Source organism: Stenella coeruleoalba (genome assembly GCF_951394435.1).
Source record: "Stenella coeruleoalba genome assembly, chromosome: 7".
NCBI lineage: Eukaryota > Metazoa > Chordata > Mammalia > Artiodactyla > Delphinidae > Stenella > Stenella coeruleoalba.
The window spans coordinates 106,651,429-106,667,215 of NC_137153.1; the positions used below are offsets into that span (position 1 = coordinate 106,651,429).

The 15,787-nt window shown below is 37.4% G+C and overlaps 1 protein-coding gene across 10 annotated transcripts in view; it reads right to left on the reverse strand.

Annotated features, from left to right (window-relative positions):
* The window catches only part of ASTN2 (astrotactin 2), a 1,502,867-nt gene that overhangs the window by 1,379,740 nt on the left and 107,340 nt on the right, over positions 1-15,787 (reverse strand). For all 10 annotated transcript variants that reach the window (XM_079927232.1, XM_079927229.1, XM_079927230.1 and 7 more), the window contains exon 2: positions 14,043-14,186. The gene's annotated coding sequence lies outside the window, so the exon portion shown is untranslated. The remainder of the gene's footprint in view (positions 1-14,042; positions 14,187-15,787) is intronic.

The following is a 15,787-nucleotide window of genomic DNA, read 5'->3' on the forward strand; positions in this document are numbered from 1 at the left end:
AACTCGCCAATATTTAGAATTATCACTCTTTTTAGTTTTAGCCATACTAATGTGTAGTTAATGGTATCTCACTTAAAAATAAATAAAGACCATACTTTATTCAGAGTTCCTTAGTTTTCACCCAATATCCTGTTTGTGCATGTGTTCCAGGATCCATTTCAGGATAGCACATTATATTTAGTCATCCTATCTCCTTAGGCTCATCTGGGCAGTAACAGCTCATCAGACTTTGTTTTTGACCTTGGCAGTTTTGAGTACCAATCAGGAATTTTGTAGAAAGTTCTCCAATTGGGATTCGTCTTATGTTTTCAAAAGTTAAAAATGGCATTTCATAATTAGAGTGGAATTATAGGTTTTGAGGTGGAAGACCATAGGGGTAAAGCATCATTCTCATCACATCACATCAAGAGTACATACCATAGGGTTTCCCTGGTGGCGCAGTGGTTAAGAATCCGCCTGCCAATGCAAGGGGCATGGGATCGAGCCCTGGTCTGGGAAGATCCCACTTGCAGCGGAGCAACTAAGCCTGTGCGCCACAACTACTGAGCCTGTATTCTAGAGCCCGCGAGCCACAACTACTGAAGCCCGCGCACCTAGAGCCTGTGCTCTGCAACAAGAGAAGCCACTGCAATGAAAAACCCATGCGCCGCAATGAAGAGTAGCCCCTGCTTGTCACAACTAGAGAAAGCCCGTGCAGCAACGAAGACCCAACACAGCCAAAAATAAATAAATAAATAAAATTAATTAATTAAAAAAAAAAGAGTACATACCATCAACATGATTTATCACTACCGATATTAACCTTGATCACTGGGCAGGGGTAGCTTTCTTCTTGATGAGGTTACATTTTTCCCCCTTAATACTGTACTCTCTGGAAAGAAAGCACTGTGTGCAGCCCATACTTAAGGGGTTGGGAGTTATGCTCTACCACCTTGAAAGTGGAGTATCTACATATTTTACAGTTGACCATTGAACAACATGGAGTGAGCGGCACCAACACCTGTGCAGCTGAAAATCCACTTATAACTTTACAGTAGGCCCTCCCCATCCATGGTTCCACATCCACGGATTCAGCCACTGAGGATCATGTATTTTTTGAAAAAAATCCGCATATAAGTGGACCTATGCAGTTCAAACCCATGGTGTTCAACTTTAATGTGAATTCTTCTGCCAGAGTCATGAGGAGATCTTTCTCGTGTTTTCACCCTGAGAACCTGGTGGGGTTCTCAAAGTAAAGGCCGCAAATGTGTGGAGATGCCCCTAAGACAGCAGTAATCAGAAGTTTCTCACTCTCGTGCTCATCTATACTATCTCTAGCTACTTATCAAAATTACCATTTATGTGTTCCTACCAGTTTATGGCTCTCAGCAGCTTCTGCTCTAGGTAAGCAGAACTTGGTTAACTCTCTCTGTAAGAGCCTGTCTCTCCATATTTCAGGGTGCAGGTTTACCCTGCAAATTCTATTCTCTGCTAATTCCAAGAAAAGTCTTTGATCTTCAGTTTGATATTCAGTTTGTTTATGTTGTAAGAATGAATGTTGACTTCCAAGTTCTTTACATAGTGGAGTTGAAATCCAAAGTTTCCTCTCATGGTGGTTTTGAATTGCAATTCACAGAAAGGAGTTTTGTACTTTTAAGGAACTGCTGTGTTAGGTCTGTGATATTTTTTGTTATTTTTCCCTGTCTCTTTTTGTTGCTAACTGCTACCAATGGTACGTAATTTCAATGAGGTTTCATGGTGGAAGCATACTTTAATTATATATCTATCCCTGATATCTAACATTGTGCATGTCCTTGATAAATTTATATTAAATGAATGAACTAAATCCAGAGAAAGAAAAGTGTCTATTATTAAACTCAAAGTCCTACTGAGGTAAGAGTAAATCTTTAGTATCGAAAAGCTTTCAATGACATACTGACTTGAATACTAGTAACAATGATGCAAATAGTTGCACTTTTTGAGCATTTACTATGTGAAAGTCACATAGTAAATGTGATATATTTGTGATATATTAACTCAGTTAGTACTAGCAACCCCCATCATACACCTGAGGAAACTCAAGTCTAGAGAAGTTAATGTTACAGCAGGTTAATAGCAGAGTCAAATTTCAATCCCAATTCTGACTTTCTTACAAACTCTGCCCTTAACTATTGCCCGTTACAACAGTGTTTCTGCTACTAGCTGGTAGTAGCAAATGCATGATAATAAACCATGGAAATAATATTAACTGAACCAGCTGAAGTCTTTAAAACGAAAGAACTAGATTAGAACCAGGGTGTACTATGTAATGGTTCTGTGAAATTATATAACAGCCTTCAACTTGTCAACTCTTGAGGTTTCATCTGGAAAAATAAGGAAAATAACTTTTTATGTCCCTATTAGGACTAAATGTGGTTTACTGCATTTAATTAGTAGTAGTTTTCTTTCCTTTTATTTCTTATAGTGGCTTAGAGAAAATGGAAATCAGTAAGGCTTTCTGCCCTCCCTTTAAACATTTCATTTTCTTATTTTTTTCTCTGATCTTTTTTGTTTGGTCTCCTGGGAATGATGGTCCATGAGATGCCAAATTCTGTCTGGTTGGCTAAAGAGAATGAAATGGAATTTATTAATGTTAAGCTTATATTGATCCCATAACTTCCCTGGATGAGCTGGAAGTTAACTACTGGCCCTTGAGGTCCATCATTATGAGCCACAAAATTTGTTCTTAAGTAGAGAGAACATCTTGATAATAGAAAGTTGCAGTTGATAAAACATGATCATCGTCTTTAACTGCGGTTTGGTGTGGTCAAATGAGGCAGTTCCCTAGAGTCTTTGAGAGTGTGTAAGTCAGCAATACCATTTCCTCACCTGTAAAACTGGGATTAAAAGCAACCATCTACATCAAAAGAATTTTATACATTTACAGATTTATTCAACAAATATTGATTGAGTCCTCTTCTAGAAAATTAAGATAAAGCAATGAACAAAGCAGACAAAAATCCTTATGGCTAGGAAAGGAGGAAAATGAAGTTCATAAGCCCAGTTGCTTGTAGGCTGATAGATACAGTGGTGGGATCTTATGGCCATTCTTTCCTGATTGTGGCAAAAAGTAAATGTTTTAAGGAACTCTCATAATCAGGATAATTAATGCTAGGTTCTATAATAAACAGTTCCAAAACTTTAGTAGCTTAACACAACAGAAGTTTATTTCTTGCTCACAACCCATTCCAATATGTCAGGTGAGCATGGGGGCTTTGGAGAGGAGACTCTGACCCATAACATCATTCAAGAACCAAGAGCTGACAGAGGAACTGTAATCTTCAGTGATTCTCCGTGCATGACACCAGAGATCCATTTGAGCCTTTCTATCCTTCCAGCTAGTAGGCAACAAGACAGAACATCATGCAGAGCATTTCATGGGCATTCCTGGATAGGACAGTATTCAATGACATGACCCCAATTTACTACAAGTAAAGTGGGAAATGTACCTTTGTTTGTGCTCAAAAAGAAAATGAAACAGGCTGGGTAAACTCATAGCATTGTCTGTATCTCAGGAACCAAATGGGATAATGTTTGTAAAGTACCTGGCCCTGCCTGGCACATAGTAAAACTTCAATAAATGGTAGTTATTACCACCACTGGGATTTTAATTTGTTAGACTATAACACATGTTTACTGAATTCAGGTAATTAAAGAATGGAATTTTTTGTTCTGTGTCAACCCGTTTGATCATAAGAATAGTGACGCCATATTACATTTGCATTACATTTTATTGTTTATGAAGCACTTACACAGATATGACTTCATTTTGTTTTCATTTTTTCTTCTCAGTACCACGTGAAATGTGTAGATAGTATTCCTATTTTAAATATGATCAAATATGCTCAGAGAATGGTGTATTATGGCCAAGTTATTACAGCTAATAAATGACGGAGACAATTCAAATCCAGATTTTTTTTAACTCTAAGGTCAAGGTTTGTCTCATTATATCATGCTGCCCAAATTACTAAAATCTACAACTGTTTTGTATTGTTGAGGGTTTGACTATGATGCCAGCAAAAGCTGGGCTATCTGTGAGTCCCCAAGTTTGTTCTTCCATATGATCATGGAGTATCCTTCATAAATTTCTAATAGTACATTTCTTATTTCAGGAGGATGCAAAGCCCTAAAAAATTAACTGCTCATTTACCTTTAACATTTTGAATACCATATATTAATAAAAACTTTCAAAACCTGGTTCAGGTTCAGAAAAGAAAAAAAAGTAAGAGCATGCGGAGATCTGGAAATGATATTAAATAAGTGATTGGTGGTAAACTGTGCATTTATGTAGTAGAATAAAAGATCAAGAAAAAGACTCAGATATTGCGTTCAGGTATTTGAAGGACTCCAGAGGAGGTGTGTCCTGCTTTCCCAATAGTTACAATCATTTTTGCATTCCACATCTATGAATCATTTAAGGATATGGTTTCCATTTTTAAATCCTCACTGCTTCGTCTAGTGCCTGGCACAGAGAAGGGACTCAGAAAATGTTGGGAGATGGGCAGAGTATATTTTTGATATAAAGAATAAAGCCATCTGTTAGACATGGCACAGCAGCAAATGCCAGCTCCAGGTTGGACCGACGGTGTTGTAGGATAATGGGAGAGAGTAGTTTAGGAGGTAGTGAGCTTCCCTTCTCTGAAAGTACAGTAAATGCATATTTATATTCCTGCATGAAGTAGGGAATTGCTAATCAATCTCTGAGACCCTTTCAACTCTTAGACTCAACATTTGGACACAAACTATAATTTTAGGAAAGATACACAGGTGGCCATACGGAATGTGATCCTTCCTTCATGCATCCACACACTCATTAACAACATCCAACAAACTTCTCTTGAGCAAAGCAAGAAATCTTCCATCAGATCTTCCTAGATTGTCTTATTATTCACTTCTCATGTTCTATCTTTGTGCTCCCTTATATCTTTCTCGCAAAATACAGTTTATTTCCCCCAGGGAGCCATCTAATTATTTCCTGAATGTCCCTAGTGTTTCTCTATATATTTTCTTGGCTTTAAAGACATCTCCTGTTAGATCTTCTCACATTGTTATGATTCTCTGTATGACAAAATATATTTCCATTCCATTTTGAATGACTATTTCCTGAATTTCTCATGTTCACACCTTCACTTCCCCTATTACTGCACTCCCACATAGGTGAGAATAAAATTTTCTCTTGATATATTTAAGCCATTGTCAATTAAGCTACACCTTCTCTGGCCACATATTGCCATTAATAATTATTGGGTTCTAATCGCAGTTATATAACATTTTCCAAATAGCCTCCATACATATTATCTTATTTCCCCTCAACAGTCATACAAAATAAGTCTAATTATTCCCACTTGACAGATAAGAAAACTGAGTGATCATTCACCGAGTGAAGCAGAGTGAAGTTGAAAGAGTAGTCCAAAGTCATTCAGCTCATTACTGGAAAGTTCAGAAATATAATCCGCATCTTATTTCTGCCCCTGTACTCTCTCCAGCTGCATGCTACTTTCTGGGGTTGCTTTCTCTTTATCTCCATGCTACCTGATGACATGACTTGCCTCTGCTTACTCCTTCATAAAGATTTTTCTTTCTTTCCTTTTCCTGTCATCCTTTAAGTTGGGAAACACTGCATATTGACAGGTGAATGGAAACACAGAGACACACTTCACACCCTGGCTTTAGAATCTGAGCATTTCTGTTACAAGTCCCCAGAGTAATGATGTATTGATGTAGATGAACCTCAGATACTCTCTACAATCAGCTCCTACCTATTTCATGAAACTCCTCAAGCTAAAATGTATACCTACCCCTAGAGTGTAGCCACAAAACAGGCTGTGAATTCTTAGGAGAAAGAAAATGCAAACTCTTAAACTGAAGAACAGGACCTGACTCTAGAAACATGGGCCCCTTACTGTCCAGGGGATGGCATCATGGATTAGGCTGGCAGAAAATTTATTATGCGGTAGACAAAGGGCAATGGTCTCAGTAAGACCTGTTGTGCTGTCCATGGTTCTGATTGAACATCAACCCTGGCATTTGACCTGTTGTCTTAAATTCTATTCATTGATGGAACCACAACTAATTTTTCCACTGATTCTGTCTTGGCACTTGCTTATAATGGCTCATCACATGTCCAAATAAATTAAACCCTTTGTTATTTCACCATCTGTGACAAAATCTTTAGTTTGAGTCCAATCTTTTTTGTCTAGACATGTCTATTGTTTACAACTTGAGCTTCTTTATACTCTTCAGCCCCAACTTAAGCATATCTCTTGATTGAGCCACTGTATCATCTGGAGAACGATCACCTGGTATCTACCATGTGTGAGACATAATGCTAGAGGTTGGAGGTCTCATCCCCATTCACTGCCTCTTTATGCAAAATGGAGCACAGCATATTCAAGATTAGATTTATTGTGCTACCTAAGATTCTCCAAGGTGATTAGTATTTGGAAATTCAAAACTAAAATGATTCATAGATACTCTAGGCTGAAATAAGCTTTTACTTTACTTTTGTCTTCTGTGCACATTCACATAGGAGTCTATCTTAAAACAATCATGAGCTAAGACAATGGGGATGAGAAAACAGGGTTTGGACTCAGACAAATAATGTCCGAGGTATCAATTCTGGATCAACCTCTTATCATCCTTGTAAACTTTGGCAATTTTGCTTTCTGTTGCCCCAAATTCCTCCTTCATAAAAGAGCTATGAAATATTCACTTGGTTATGTTTAGTGACAGTTAAATATGATAATTAATGGAAAGTGCATAGTGCAGAGTTAGGCATATAGCAAGTGCTCAAAAATGGTAAAGTATTATTATATATGACTCCTTCACTATTTTTCTTCTTACTTCAGATAGTCACAGCCACTCCAATATTCATAGTACACAGTCATCATGTGTTTCATTATTTCCCCTGCATTCTACATTTATAACCTTATTTCCCTCTCCTGATGGGGACCAATAAATTTTCTATTCAAGTATTTATTTCCTTCTAATATACTTTAATATATTTATTTACATATATAAAAGTCTGGAATATATATGCCTCGCTGAGTGGTTGTATGACATTTAAATTATGATAAATTTTATTATATTGTAAGTATTGTTTCTATAATTTTTCCCTTCACATCATATTTTGGGGAACAAACCACATCATCACACGTAGATTCACACAATTCACTCTTTCTGATCACTGCACAGTATAAATCTTATGCAATGAATAGAATGTTTCATTTTATTAAGAATGTTTCATTTTATTAATCTGCGTTCTTATTGATAGAGCATAGATTGCTCTCAACTCTTTACTACCATGTGAAAAAAGGGCAGATGTACATAGTGTATATGGCTCATTGTGCAACAGTAAAAGCTTCTCTGAGACCTATCACAAGAGCAGAATTGCTATATTTAGAGTATGGGCAAAACTAATGGGATAAATGTAACATGATATTTTTCCAAAGTGGCTTGTTAGTTTATATCATATCCGGAGTTCATGAGGGTTTCCATTTTGACCTATCATCACAAGCGTGTGGGATTCGTGTTTCTAACTGTTGCCATTCTAATCGTGTAAAATTATGTTTTGTGCTTGTTGTAACCTGCATCACTCTGATCAGTGTTGAAGCTGAGCATCTCTTCCAAGTGAGTATTCTTTCATGTTTTTCCTCATGCGCTATTCAAATAATTAGTCCATTCTTTTCAGGTTTCATAGCATTTTCTTGCTGTTTTGCAGGAATTCTAATTAATTCTTTGTCAGTTATTAATTTAGAAATTATCTTTTCTTAGTCTGGCACCTGTCTGTTAACTTTGTCTATGCTATCTTTTTTGTTAAACCGTTATTTTAATTTTGATCTATTAAAATCCATTGATGCTTTCCTTTGTGGTTTGTGATTTTTGAGTCTTGATTTTAGAAATCCTTCCTAATCTTAAGGTCATAAAGCTATTCCCTGTTAAACTTTTATTAATTTATCCTTCCCACTTAGGAACTGAATCATCCTTGGATAGGGTGGGATGTAATTTTTACATCGTTAAGGTCCTTGGCTTTGTGCCTCCTGGTTGTGAGAAGAGGTGCATGGCAGACAGTGTGGATGGATAGGTTATCCACCAGGTAAAGGTAAACATTTTTTTTTTTTTTTTGTAACTTAACCTAAACCTAATTCAGTTCTGATATCCAGCTAGCTTTTACAATCTCAGAGTTTTCTTTATAATTTTTAGTACTTTTGTATCCCTTACCATTCATGTGGATAAAAAGGGCATTGAACTGAAAGTAAAAATTCGGGCCCCCTGTATCATCTTGGCCACTAGTTGTCTTTTTCTTTTTTTTTTTAAGTTAGGACACACATGCACAAACACACATTTATAATACAAGATAAAGAAGCAGGTGAGAACACAGATTTTTAGAATCAGAAAAATTAGGACTTAGATTTAAATTCTGATTCAGCCCCTCATTCCTGTAACCTTTGGCAAGTATGCCTCTTAGGCCTCAGTTTCCTCATCTGCATAATAGCTATAAAATACTTCTAACATTTTGTAAAAGTTGGACAGGCTTCATTTATTTATTATTGAAACTGTACTTCTGTTATCAGGCACCATATCAGACTTTTTCATCATTATTTTCCTGGCAGGTATACAATGCCTAGCTCATAGTAGATTTTCAGTGTTTATTTTTTGAATCATAAGGAATAAATCCATATTCTAGACTGTATTTCACTTAAACTATTTTTCTCTGATTTTCCTTTTAATAGTAATACTAGGTATCACATACGAAGGCTAAACTACATGAAAGACACTGCTCTACCTCCTTTGCATGATTAATTTGTTCTCACAGAAACCATCTAACATAGGTGCCAAAAATAACAACATTTTTACAGATGAGGAAACTAAGGCAAGGTGATTGGATAACTTGCCCAAGCTTTCACAGCTAGTAAATGGCAAAGCCCATATTGAACCCAGACACTTTGGCCACCATGGTTTATGTTTATGACCATTTTGCTTGACTACTTCTCTTTAGAGTCTGAATACATCCACAGGATTATGGAGGGCCTATAAGTTGAGCTTGAATACCAGCTCTGCCTCCCACTAACTGTGTGATCATAAGTCTTTTAACCTTACTAAGTTTTGGTCTTATTTTTTGCAAAATAGGAAGACAAATCACCCAGTCTTGTGGTGTTCTTGTGAGGGTAAATGAGAACATCCACATGAGGCGCTTAGCACAATGCCTGGTATATAAGTATCTAATACACATTTTTAATACTAGCATTATTATAACTATATGTATATTTTATTTTGCCTGTAATTGAAATAGCTAAATAAAATATTTCACGTTTTTTAGCATTTAAAAATGACAAGGTATATTCAAAATGTAGCATGATGAATTACTTTGCAGGAATTTCAGATCTGCCTCATGATGTAATATTTCAAGAATTATCCATATCCCATGATCTCCACTCTGAATATGTCACTGAATATATTGGTATCTAAGAAAAGACCACTCACTCTCCCTAGAACTTTGTAAAGGAGTGCAGTTAACTAGGTTCTCTTTTTGTCTTGTACTGACTCTGACCATCTAAAAGCCTGTAATGTGGAAACACAGAATATCAGGCTAACTTGGTGAGAGGTTTCTGTGTTTAAGTGGCAATGGTCTTGGACTATTTTAATTCTATTTTTACTGTTACAAGAGTAGATCTCAATGTCTCTCCATGCTGTTTCTTTCTCTTCTTCCCTGCTAACCCTGACCAAGGTCATCTTGCTCTCTTTGGAGCCGCAAGCCTCCTGCCACTGGGTCAATGGCTGTTGCAAGCAGAGAGTAAGATATGAATGTGAAGTGTCTCTCAGCCACTAAAAGCTTGTGAATTAGTGTTTCCTGCCCCTGTCAGGCAGCATACTTCTATCGAGAAATAGCTTATCCTTGTGAAAGGGCTGACCTGCCACTAATCTGCTCTGCTAATGCCAGGCCCAGCAACCCTCCCTCAGGACCCCCAGAGAGAAGATGTCCTATGTGTTCCAGGCAAGATGCTCTCAGGGTCCTGAGTCACATTCAGGCTTCTCTCAAGTCAGAAGAGGTTTTGAAAGGGAAGGTTATTATCTACTTCAAAACATCTAAATTTTGTACCAAAGAGCATCTCTAACTTGCCTGCACTCAGGAATCTTGTACATTTGCACATTCCTCACCCTTATTCTTTTGCCTCCTTTATCAGCTTTACTTTGGGGCTCTGTGAGTCTGTACGCTGTCCATGGAAGTGCTGAGAAACCATCTGCTCTTAGTGCTTTATGCCATTACTACCCCATGATAGCAGATATGCTACAAGTCATTTGCACTCCGAACTATGACTTCAATTTATGGTAGGATGGGATTTGCCTCTTTTAAAAAAAAATTCAGTAATCATTGAGCACTTGCAAAGGATACAATTTTGAGATGAGAACATTGATTATTTGAAGGATGACTAGCTATCACATCTTTGTTTGCAGTCATGTAAAATCCTATAAAACTTTTTAAAATAGTTGGTAGTTTTCCAAACATTATCCTTTCATTTTCTCAATCTAATCTCGCACGATCTCGTTTCTTGAGAAATGCTTGAAAAAAGTTTTGCTGTCCTCATTTTCTAGGTTTATAAACTGAGGCTCAGAGAAGTGAAGTGACTTAGCTCATAAGTGATAGGTACAAGGACATGATCCCAAGTCTTGAGTTACCCAGCCTAGGATACTTTATTTCTACAAAAGGCATATTTGACAGACTCTGCCAGAATGTGTTACCTTGCGCCCTGCGAGCTATCTCTTAGGCAATTATTACAAGTAGTAAAAAAAAGTAAGAATTCATAGGAGAAGCAAATATCTTAAGCTCCTTCTCTGTTCTGGGGGATTCTGGGTGCTACTGGAGGCAGGATACAACATTTAAGAATTAAGCATTTCCTGTGGAAGATATCAGAGCGCTTTGAATCCAAGTACAGATGTCTTTCTCAGTAGAACAGCAGTAAGACCAGCCACGAAAAAGCACTGTGCTGGACAAGGTGCTGAATTACTCCATGGAGTGAGAGAGCTCCAAAGGCAGAGTGAGCAGAGTCGCCCACTCACAAGGGCCTGAAGGGTGTACACTTAGTGTAATTGGGAGTGGTGTAAAGACAACCAATCCCATGCATTTAAGTCATGCGAGACTTCACCAGTGGCAAGCCACTCTTTTGTCTTAGGCCAAACAGTGATGAGATCAGTCCTGTTTTTACAAGACACAGCACAGGATGTCAGAAGGGCACTAGGAGAATCCACCCTGACATGGATAGGGCTGAGGGTGAATTTGTATCTTCTGATCTGCTTTTGCTGTTAATATTAACCAAATGCTTCTAGGGCTACTGGCCTTTGAACTGCTGCCAGTCTTTGCCCTATATCAGAGCTACCACAGTCAGCTGCATCCCCTTGCAAGAATTTAGCACTGGTTCTCAATCTTATTTCACAGGAGCACACAGGATTGCCTGTTTAAAAGGCAGATCTTGGAACCTATTTCCACGCATTCTTTTTCATGTTTACTCTGCATTTTTAACAAGTGGCCCAGGTGATTTTGATGCAGACAGTTCATATTACACACATTGAGAAATAATGCTGATCTTGAATTATGTGACATATTTGGGCAGGGAGAACAGAAGCTTGTGAAACTTACAAAATAATATTATTTACTTAGCACTTTACAAAGTACTTTAATATACATTCTTTTATGTAATCCTTACATCAACCACATGAGTTTGGTAAAGTGAATATTTTTATCTTCATTTTGGTTTTCAAGTGATAGCTCAGAGAGATTAAATATTATGCCCAAGGCCACCCAACCGGTTAAGTATTAGAGATAAGACAAGAATGTAGGAGTTCTTTCTCTAAGGCCAGTGTTGGCTGTATGCTTATGTTGGCTATATGTTTAGAATCACCTAATGAGCTTTTAAAATATGCTCATAGCCAGACTTAAACCAGACTAATTGAACCATGGACGCGTTTTACTCATGCTTTGGTGTTTTCTAAAAATCTTCCTGCAAATGACTTTAAAACCAGAGGCGAGAATCACTAGAGTTTAGCAGATGGCCCCATCCATTTAGATCCATGTACCTAATACTCAAGAGCAGGGATCTTCACCATGCACCCAAATCCATTGTTTTTGGCAAAGACCAAAGACTCTGGCTAAGACTGAGCATAATGAAGTGACATTAGCTCTAGGGACAACTGCTGACGCAACCCTCGTCCGGCCTCTTTTTGCAAACTTCATTAGCTGTAATTAAAGCAGCTGCTTCTCTAACTCAGGGAACTCCAGGCACCCGATGCCCTACTGTCTCACCAGTGAGTACAACATTTCCTGGACCCCCTCTCTGTGCCTAAAAGATGACCCCTCCAGAGTAGGACTGGAAGGGGGGTTATCTTTTCACTTCTTGGGAAACTAGAGCACCAGTGGAATTTCTATCCCTGCCTTCTTCTCCATTCTTATTGGAGCAGAACTATCACGGCAAAAAGTCCATCCACCAGTAGGCTCTTCTTTCATCTTTTTCTCTAAATGAATTTATTTGACTTTTCTAATTATAAAAATAGTACACGCAAACTCTTTTTGAAATGCAAACAATTTGGACAAGAAAATAGAACAAATGTAAAATTTCTCTCCCAAATCCCATACTTTTATCATTATATGAGAAACCCTTTAGATATATCTCCCACTGTGTGTGTGCACACAAGATACTCGTGATACAGATTTGATTGCATCAGAACAGTAAACATTCATTGCATTTATAAATACATGTGCGTACTTACCTGTAACCTATTTCTCCACTTATCAAAAATTCTATTTTTGATTCTGTTTCTCCACTTATCAAAAATTCTTAAACATCCATTTTCTTGCATTTACATATAGGTGTACATCATTCTTTTTTAAAAAACCTTTTAAATCCATTGAATTGATTTGTCATGGTTTACTGAACTAGTTTTCTAACTGAATAATATTTAGGTTGCTTCCAGTTTGTCAATATTTCAATCTCTCTCTCTTACTCTTACACAAACTCCTTCTCATAATTTATTTCTACAGTAGGATCACTGGGTTAAAGGATTTGCACATTTTCAATTTGATCTCTGTTGCCAGACTGTCCTCCAGAAATTCTCCCCCCCATTTACACTTCCACCAAGATGTGCTGTCATTTTAAACACTTTCTGCTCCATCATGCATTACAGCAAGGATACCCAGTGGGTTAGAGGATAAGTGGATGTTAAAATCAGTGTCTTTCCTCTCAGTTTGCCCCTTTAAAGCAACAACTCAGAGAGGTTCCACAGGAAGTTGTTATATCTTTCAGGTTCAGCTAGTGGCCACTTAGAACCTAGAGGGTAAGAAAACTAAAACTCTAGGATTTGGGACCCCGTGCTTTTTAAAAAAAAATGATTTCCACCACTCTGAACCAACTTTAATCAAGCCAGTGTGTAGATGAAGGAAAGAGTGCAGTGACAGGAGATTGGGTACATTGCATTTTTTCATGAAAATTAAATTCAATTATTATGTGCATTAGGTGATGGCTTGAATCAGAATAGAGAGGAGGAATCTACCAAATAGCAGTTTGAACTTGCACAACCTACTTAAGCTTGAAAACAATTTGTGCATGAAAGTAGCAACGGTTTTCAGCAAGGCCTTATGAAAATCTTCCATGGTGAAGCTCTCTTATCTCTTAGTCTTCAGGCATTGTGGTAGAGTAATAGAGCAGTAACTTCTACAGTACAATGATCTGAGTTCATGTACCTGCTTCTAAACATCTTTTCTATTAGATCTTGAGTCATTTACTTAAATTCTCCAGGCTTTTTTTCCCTTTTTCCTTATCAGGGAAATGAAGGAGTGTTAATACACACCTCAAAAAGTTTATTTCAAAGCTTCAATTAGTTGAGGCACATCAAACCTTAGAAGAGTGTTGAGCAAATACTGAAGCTGTCAATAAATGAGAGGTATTATAACTCACATGTTAAGTAAATGTGTATACAAGGACATTGCACTTGAATTAGAAGGGCTTAGTTGGAATAAGAGCTTTATCACTTACCAGATGTGTGGCCTTTAGCAAGTCATTCTGTTGAGAACCAAGCAGAGTCAAAGAAAACTCTGAGTTCTTATTTCTCCTCTTCCGTAAATTGGCATTAATAGACGATTCTCTATCCACCTCAAGATATATTTGGGAAGTTGAGAACTGAAATACATAAAACATGCAAAAGTCTGTTAAACATATACATCTCCAAGGGACTATGAAAAATTTAGAATTACATTTCCAATATTACTACTGATGGTTCCTTCCAGCTCTACAGTTCCAGGATTCCCTGATCCTAAGATGTCACAAGAGGATGGAAGGTCTAGCCTCACCTGTGATTGTGTGTGTGCAGGCACACTTGTGCACCAGAGAGATGGAGAGAGTTAGCAGAATGTCATGGCTAGGAGTGGGGCTGAGTCTGGGATTCTGTCACTTAGTAGCTGCACAAAAGTAGATAAGCATCTAAATTTTCTAAGTTTAAGTTGTTTCATCTAGAAAAAGAAAGTGATCATGGTTAGTGAATTCACACTACCATATAAAGTTATAATGATCACAAGCATACATTTATTTATTGATTGATAGATAGAAAGATACCATTTATTGAGCATAAACTATGTGCCAACAGTAGTTAAGCACTTGTGTATCCCCTCATTTAATTAACTCATAACGCAATGTGGCAGGTTATATATATATATATTTTTTTTTAGCAGGATTCATTGGGCTTCGATCACTTGGCAGATAAAAAGGTGTTCTCAGGTGCGAATAAGCTAATTTTAAATAAAGACGTCCCTTGCTCATGGACTTACTCAAGGATTTGCAACATCAAATCACTGTTTAAAACAAGAAAGAGAAATGGAAGAACACAGGACAAGGGACCCACGATAAAACAAACATGTGTTTGTGGGTGCCAAGGCATGTCTCTGGAAGAATAGAGAGAGGCCAGGAGCAGTTTTTCGTTTTATAAAATGGGAATGGGTACCTGGGGAAAAGAAATGTGAATGAGAATTACTCTGATTATTTTAGGATTTTGTACAACTGCATGAGAATTAGCTATAAAAAATATATAAGACCTTTAAGGAAGGAGAAGGCAAACTATTGCCTACTTCTTTCTTTATTTAAAATTTAATTTCATTATTTTTTTTATACTGCAGGTTCTTATTAGTCATCCATTTTATAAACATCAGTGTATACATGTCGATGCCAATCTCCCAATTCATCACACCACCACCCCCACCCTCTGCCGCTTTCCCCTCTTTGTGTCCATACATTTGTTCTCTACATCTGTGTCTCAATTTCTGCCCTGCAAACCGGTTCATCTGTACCATTTTCTAGGCTCCACATGTATGCGTTAATATACGATATTTGTTTTTTCTCTTTCTGACTTACTTCACTCTGTATGACAGTCTCTAGATGCATCCACATCTCTACAAATGACCCAATTTCATTCCTTTCTATGGATGAGTAATATTCAATTGTATACATGTACCACATCTTCTTTATCCATTCGTCTGTCGATGGGCATTTTGGTTGCTTCCATGACCTGGCTATTGTAAATAGTGCTGCAATGAACATTGGGGTACATGTGTCTTTTTGAATTATGGTTTTCTCTGGGTATATGCCCAGTAGTGGGATTGCTGAGTCATATGGTAATTCTATTTTTATTTTTTTAAAGAATATCCATACTGTTCTCCATAGTGGCTGTATCAATTTATATTCCCACCAACATTGCAAGAGGGTTCACTTTTCTCCACAGCCTCTCCAGC